At 37.6% G+C, this 7873-nt stretch overlaps 1 non-coding gene across 1 annotated transcript; it reads right to left on the reverse strand.

The window, feature by feature from the left end:
* Positions 1–2169: 2169 nt before the first annotated feature.
* LOC142178697 (small nucleolar RNA R71) lies at positions 2170–2276 on the reverse strand. Its single transcript, XR_012706963.1, has one exon. It is a non-coding gene; the product is annotated as a small nucleolar RNA R71 (small nucleolar RNA).
* Between the last annotated feature and the right edge of the window lie 5597 nt (positions 2277–7873).

Genomic DNA, 7873 nt, shown 5'->3' on the forward strand with positions numbered 1-7873 from the left:
CGAATCTCAGTTTGGGTAGTAGGTTGATGGTAGGCAATAATCTCGTGTTTTAGTCGCTTATTGCACTGTAATTTATTGCACTTTAATTGAGTTTGAGCTTTATTCACTAGTGTTCTACACTAATTGTGTATTTTATGCATTGTAGGAGGATTCCAAGCTATGTAGACATTAAGGAATGAATTTGAGCTATTTGGAGCTTTGAAGTCTTACTAAAAGCCCAAGGGATTAAGTCGGGATCGCGTTCAGGGGTCGAATACCACGTCTGGATGTCAAAAGCGAAGCAAAAAGCCAAACTCTGAGAATAGTGTACAACCGCGGCACGTGGGGCGGCACGTGGCACACCGCACCTGTGTAAATTCCTGCTCCTGTAAAAGTGCAAGCTCTCTGAAGTTTCTTGCTACCCCGCCAAGTGCGTCGCCCCATGCGGCGCGCATGTATAAATTTTACGGAGTAATTGTCCTAATTCATGTAGAAAAATGTGGTTTCGTATGGGCCCGACCCTACTTGGTATAACTACACGTAAAAATGTTATTTTTAGGACTTTTGACAGATCTAAGACCTAAGGAGTCTAAGAAGGAGGTGGAGAAGTGAAAGCACGAGGGATTCATCATTCAATCCTCACTGAAGACAAGAGTTTGGATTGTTTTATGTTTTTCTTTTATATTTGTGATGAATTACTCCATATCTATGGAGTAGTTCTCTTTAGGGATTGATGGATTTGGTGTATTGATAATTGTTTATGGATATTAACTCTATTTTTTATGCATTGAATCGTTTTGGGTGTTTTAATTGTTGCATCTATATTCAGATGTTCATGTAATCGAGAGAGGCATAACTTGTGATATCTTTGCATTATCTTGTGGGTTGAGTTCATTAATTCTTCTTAGTAATCGAAAGAGGCTAGTTGAATCATTGATAAGCCTAGTTAGGAGGATAATCGGAAGAGGTTACCCTAAAGACCAATCCACTACGAATTCTTGCATATCTTCACCGAGCTTAAATTGGTTCATATTGTGAGGTTGAGACTTAATCGAGAGAGGAGTTTCTACTAAATGTTTGAACTAGAGTTAAATCCCAGACATTTATCTTGCACCTATCCAATCAACCCCTATTTTTTCCCATTTATATCTTCCTTGCTTACTTTTGTTTGATTGTCATTAGTCAATTAGCTCTAGATTCTTAGTTAATTTTAGTTTTAATTCACATAATTCTCAAACGTTGATCATATTGGATAGCAATGTATCTACAAACTACAATAATACTGTTTAACTCCAATCCTTGTGGATACGATATTATATTATATGATATTCGACTAGCGAGCATATTTAAGTGTGTGTTTTGCGCTCGTCAAATTTTGGCACCGTTGCGGGATTGGCAATCAATAGTGTTTGAAATAGTTTATAGTGCTAATTCAGGATTTTTTCTTTTATTTTATTTTATTTTATTTTTCTCTTTTTACGTTTGGTGTTCTTTGACTGTGCGCAGGCTGCAGGTTAAATTAGTGCATAACTGGATCTTCTGGGAAGGAAGTGCTACCATACGAACTAGAAATTGAGAAACAACTACGACAGTTGAGGAAGGAAAGAAATCTCCCTGAGAATATAGAGAAGGTTGGGCAATCCTCAACCAAAGAAATTATGGCGGGAGATGATGATAATGTTGATTTGGCTGCAAGAGAGGCATCCCAACAAAGAGAAAAAGCTGCAAGGGATGCCGAGGAAACAGGTCTTTGGAATGCACAACTTGTCTATGAGGAGGACAGGGCTAGGAGAATTGTTTAGAATCAACCTTTGGGGGCTAGAATACCACTTGGTGATTATGCTAGACCGGTCTACAACCAAGGTTTATCAAGTATTAGACCACCTCCAGTGGCTGCGAACAATTTCGAATTGAAGCAAGGGTTGCTCCAAACTCTTAGGAATTGTTGTGTCTTCAGAGGGAAGCTAAACAAAGATCCAAATACACATCTAATGGACTTCGAGGAGATTATGAACACCTTTCAATATAATGGTGTGTCACAAGATGCAATGTGCTTAAGGGCATTCCCCTTCACTCTCAAAGATAATGCAAATAAGTGGCTTAGAAATTTGCCGCCAAGGATTAATTAGAACATGGGAGGAGATGACCAGAAAATTTCTTGAAAAATTTTTCTCCTCAGCTAAGACGGGCAAGTTTAGAAGAGAAATCCATAACTTATGCCAGAAAGAGACTGAAACTGTGTTTGAAGCATGTGAGCAGTTCAAGGAATTAGTTTGAAAGTGTCAACATAGTGGAATTGAACTCTGGATGCAACTCCAGGATTTTTGGGTTGGGTTGACACCGGTCTCACATAGAACATTGAGTAATGCAGCTGGAGGCCCTTGATGAAAAAGACACCAGAGGAGATAGTCACTATTCTCGATGAATTGTCTGATGATGCAAATCAGTGGCCCTCTGAAAGTGCTGAAAGAAGAAGGGCGAATGGTGTTCACTAGGTTGATGCTAACACATCTGTGCAGGTACAACTTGATGCCATGGCGAAAGAGATAAGGAAGCTGACCTTAGCTTCCATACAAAGTGAGAATCACACAGCGTGTGATATATGTGGAAGAGGACACCCTACTCATGAGTGTCAGGCCTCAACTGAGGAAGTAAATGCTGTGGGAAATTCTAACTTTAATGCAATGGGTCAGAAGCACCCCGATTTTTCATGGAGTTCACTTGGGGGTACTTCAAATGCATGGAAACAAAACAACTCCAGAATCCAGGGAAATGAGCTCCAGGCTTCCAAAATCAGCAAAGGTAGCAGTTTCAACCTCAACAATCCAATCAGCCTGGGCTAGAAGATATGATGAAGTCCTTTATTGTCAAGACAAATGAGAGGTTAGATGCTCATGATGCAGCTATCAAAGACCTTGGCACAGGGCTGTGAAAGTTGGAGAAACAAATGGGACAAATTTCCACCATATTGTCTAAAAGGATCCCAGGTACTTTGCCAGCTGATACTGAAAGAAACTCCAAGGAGACGGTAAATGCAATAACTCTAAGAAGTGGACAAGTAGTGAAAAAGCCCACCCCTATCCAAAAAGAGGTGGTACCTAAAAAAGAAAGTGGGGAGCAGCTGAAAAATGAAGTTGACAAGAAGAAGAAAGGTAAGAAGGGAACTGAGAAAAAGAAGAAGGAAGAGAATTCAAGAAGGGATGAATCTTAAGAGAGCAACCACATGCCTGCTTTACCTTTTCCCCAAGCGCTTTATGGAGAGAAGATGGACAAGCAATTTGAGAGATTTCTGGATATGCTGAAACAAGTTAATTTAAATTTGCCATTCAAAGAGGTGCTCTCTCAAATGCCAGCTTATGCAAAGTTCTTGAAGGAAATACTAACAAAGAAAAGAAGGATAGAAGAAACATCAGTAGTCAAGCTCACAGAGCATTGTAGCGCAATCTTGCAAAACAAACTCCTACAAAAGTGTGGAGATCCAGGGAGTTTTACTATATCTTTCTCGTTAGGTACTCTTAATTTTGATAAGTCTTTGTATGATTCTGGTGCCTCAATTAATTTAATGCCTTTGTCTATTTATAGGAAACTAGAGAATGAGCATGGAGAGATAATGTCTGCACCAATATCTTTGCAACTAGAAGACCAAAAAACTATAATACCCGAGGGGATAGTGGAATATGTCTTAGTTCGGGTAGATAAGTTCGTATTTTCAGTAGACTTTATAGTGGTGAATATGGAGGAGAACATAGAGATACCCCTAATCTTAGGAAGACCATTCTTAGCAACGGGTAGAGCAATTTTAGATATACATGATAGAAAACTCATGCTTAGAGTGGGTGAGGAAATGGTGACTTTCGAGATGAATGTAGAAACGGGGGTGAAGAAGAAGGAGCCAGCTACAAGTGTTGAGTGAATACTGAAGAGCTCTAAAGAAAAGGCCGCAACGAGTGGAAAAGATAAGCGTGGGGTGTACCCCAAGATCAGACCCCGACTGAAAATTCAGGGAAGTTTCCTTCACCTTATGCTTTTTAATTGTGTGTCATGGGGACATGCCACAACTAAAAGTGTCGGGCCGGAAAAATTATATGTTGTATGTATCTGTGTTAGTAATTTATTATTGTTGTTTTAGTAGTTAGAGATAGAAAAATGAGAAAAAATCATAAAAAAAATTGAATTTTTGACTTTTCCCGACGATGGATATCATTCGACGGGTTTCTTGAGGGATTAAAGTTAAAAGGAAAAGACAAAATGATTTTCTTTTGTAGTTAGTATAATAATTCCCCTTGGTTTTTCTTTGTGTTGCGGTTCTTTTCCAAGGTTTTATTTGAACCGGGAGTAGTTAGTTTTTGTTTTGTAGAATAGTAGCAAATTATGTGCTGTGTTTTGAATTGAAAGCAATATATCTTGACTCTATTATAACTTGAGAATAGTGAGTGCTTTAGTTGTGATGCTTAGGCTCAGTCTTTGAATCTTGCATAAACACTTTAAATTGTATAATTTTAACTTTGCTTAATTGCTCTTACTAGAGTGTATTGATAGTCCAATCTTGAGTGAGTTAGGTGCCATGTGAGTACGAGGTTTTGTGTATTCTGTGCTTGCATTTGATGTCTAGAACTTGCCCCGTGTGTTTGCAAAGCGAAATAGTAGTTTTGTTCAGTCTTGAAACTGATTTAGACGTTTCTTTGTTTAGCCAGTTATATGCTTTTACTCACCCAATTATTATGTATCGTAGTTAACCCTGTTGAGCCTGTAATCCTGTTTCTTTGGACACCACATTACAAGCCGTACCCATTTGGTTGAATTGACCATCTATTTGAACCTTATACCTTTCGTGAACACTTGAATTTGTTATGAACTTTGTAAAAGTTGAAGTGTGGGGTGGTTGGTTTGGCTTTTGAGTTAAACTAATGAAATAAGGAGAAAGGTACACTGTATTGAAAAAGTAAGAGCCACTTGAATTGAAAGAGGAAACAAATGTTGTATGATTGTGCAAAATATTCGACGATAGTGGTAAATATTGATGTAATTGTGCTTATAAGTTGGGAGTTAATGTATATTAATGTGAAGGTGGAGTATGGTTTGACACAAGTGTGGGGTTTTAAATATTAAATTGTTTGTATTAAAGTATTTAGGGAGGTATAGTCACTTTTATATCTAAATGTATCCTACCCATCCTGCAGCCTACATTACAACTAATTAAAGTCCTACTTGATCCTTGACTGAATGGGCTCGATTAGTTAAGTAGTACGCTATGGGAAAGCCTATGGTTCATCGTTTGTGGCATATAAATGTTGTTTCTGAGAGTGAGTGAACTCTTTCTATCTTGAGTTCCTAATTGTTTTTAATTTCTATTGTGTGTGGAACGACTCTCTATTGTGGTGAGGGCACTTGATTCATGAAGGAAAGGTAAGGTCGTTGACCTCTGTATTAGAGTGTCACGACCCAAAATCCCTCCGAAGGAGTCGTGATGACACCTAGTCTCTAAAACTAGGTAAGCCTAACATTGACTGAAATAGCAACAATATTTAACTAACATCGAACAATTTTCGAAATAGAAATCTTTATACAAATTTACAATCCCAAAACCGGTAGTACAAGTCATATGCCTTTCTAGGATTAATTATACATAATGAAAAAATCATTGTTCCGGAATAAAAATAAACAATGGAAATAAATACAATAGAAGGTGACTTCGGAGCCTGCGAACGCCCAACAGGTGTACCTTGAAGTCTTCAGCCACACTAAGCATAATTTTCAAACCCTACTCGATCCGAAGTACCTGGTTCTGCACAAAATATTGTGCAGAAGCATAGCATGAGTACACCACGGTGGTACCCAGTAAGTATCAAGCCTAACCTCGGTAGAGTAGTGACGAGGCCAAGTCAAGACACCTACCGAAAATATAAACCTATGCAGGATATGACATAAAGCTAACAAGGAAGGAATATCAGAGTAATGCCAATAGCATAAAGAAATCAAATTACAATCAATAATAACGATAAGAGGAACACGAATGGCAACGAAAAATAACCAAGTAATTAAACAACAACATAATGGGGTACGAATGAAGTATAAATGTGCTGATGTAGGGAAAACGATGTCAACACAACCAATCAAATCGTTTCTAATACACAATTCCAACAATTCCAATGCTCATAATCTCATATCATAAATCCCAACTTCCAACCCTTTAACACACATGGCACCTTGTGCTGACAACTTTCCATCTCACTTTGCATGGCAAAAACCACGTGCTACTCGGTACATAATATCCGTGTCAAATGCTAATTAAGATGTTCCAGAGATTTTATTTATTCATCACAAGGTAAAATTTCAGTTTCTAGACTAGGTAGGAAATCCATGAGAAAGATGATTTTATTTTAGAAATCATTTGAGTGAAGAAAAATAACATTTCTCAAATAAAGTTACAACATTGATCAAACTATTGAATTTAATATAGAATTTACTAAATTAAATTATAATAACAATTCTTTTTGAAGTAAGATGAAAACCTCAGACAGGTTAAGGGGATTAAGTTGAGAAATTAATTGAAATAAAATATAACAACTATTAGAAATAGTAAATACCGAAATATACAACGAGTTTTAAACTAGAAGTCACGCAGGGTATCATGATATTAATTCTTTTATTTTAAATCACCATATTACTAACAACTCAGCAGGGCAGGCGGTAATGACTCAACGTAGAATATTCACCTTGAAAATCAATTTACCAAAATAGAAGTACTAGGAAAAAGAGTTCAGGAAATGACGACAAGGCAGCAAGTTAATGACAATAACTAAATCTTCAGAATCTCGTACGAAGGAACTAAAGCCAATACAATAAAACAGGGGATACAAAGTACACAAATATGTTGCGGCGTGCAACCCGATCTCGCCATATAATATCAATATCATACTTCACCCTTATTCCACCATATCAATTCACCCTTATTTCACCTGTTGCGGCGTGCAACCCGATTCCACCGTACAACATCAATATCATAACAATACATATAATATGTTGCAGCGCGCAACCCGATCCCACCATATAATATCAGTATCATAATTCACCCTTCTTTCACCATAACAATTCACCCTTATTTCACCTGTTGCGGCGTGCAACCCCATCCCACCGTACAATCACAATGTCACAATATAAATATCCTCCCTTATTTCACCACCTCCCATATTTCACCTGTTGCAGCGTGCAACTCGATCCCCCGTACAATAATTTAAATCAACAACAACAATTCAATAACTCAATTCACGGCAACAAAGGAACCACGTAAAAATCAAAGGAATACAACAACCTTTACAAAAATGACAAGAGACGTAAGGCACGTGGTAATTAAGCATGCAATTATAACAATTTGGACGTGTAGCAGATATGCACAGATTGATAGAGGAACTCAACAATTAAGAGGTAACAAGATAAAAAGGAAGACAATAACTTCAACCAAGGCATATAACGGCCAAATAACGAGCAAGAGGTAAATAAGTGCTAACAACATCATATAAAGCATGTAAGAGTAGCCTAACAACGAGATACCACATGTTATGACAATTTAATCAAAGGAATGGGAAGAGACTAAACAATCTAAACAGGTCAATGCCATATATAGACTGTGTACCCACTCGTCACCTTGCGTACATGGCTTTCACATAATAAGATAGCACAATCGACTCAATTCCTAAGGGGTAGGTTCCCCCACACAAAGCTAGACAAGACACTCACTTCAATTCGGCCAACTCAATACTCAATTTAGCTTTTCCTTTATCAATTCACCACCGCTCGGCTCAATCTAGCCAAAGATGACTTAAATACATCAAAAAATGCAAGAGAAAACAATTTCAATTAACAAAGCTATGATCTTTTACAATTTATAAAAAGT

The sequence above is a fragment of the Nicotiana tabacum genome, chromosome 24, assembly GCF_000715075.1.
Source record: "Nicotiana tabacum cultivar K326 chromosome 24, ASM71507v2, whole genome shotgun sequence".
Lineage (NCBI taxonomy): Eukaryota > Viridiplantae > Streptophyta > Magnoliopsida > Solanales > Solanaceae > Nicotiana > Nicotiana tabacum.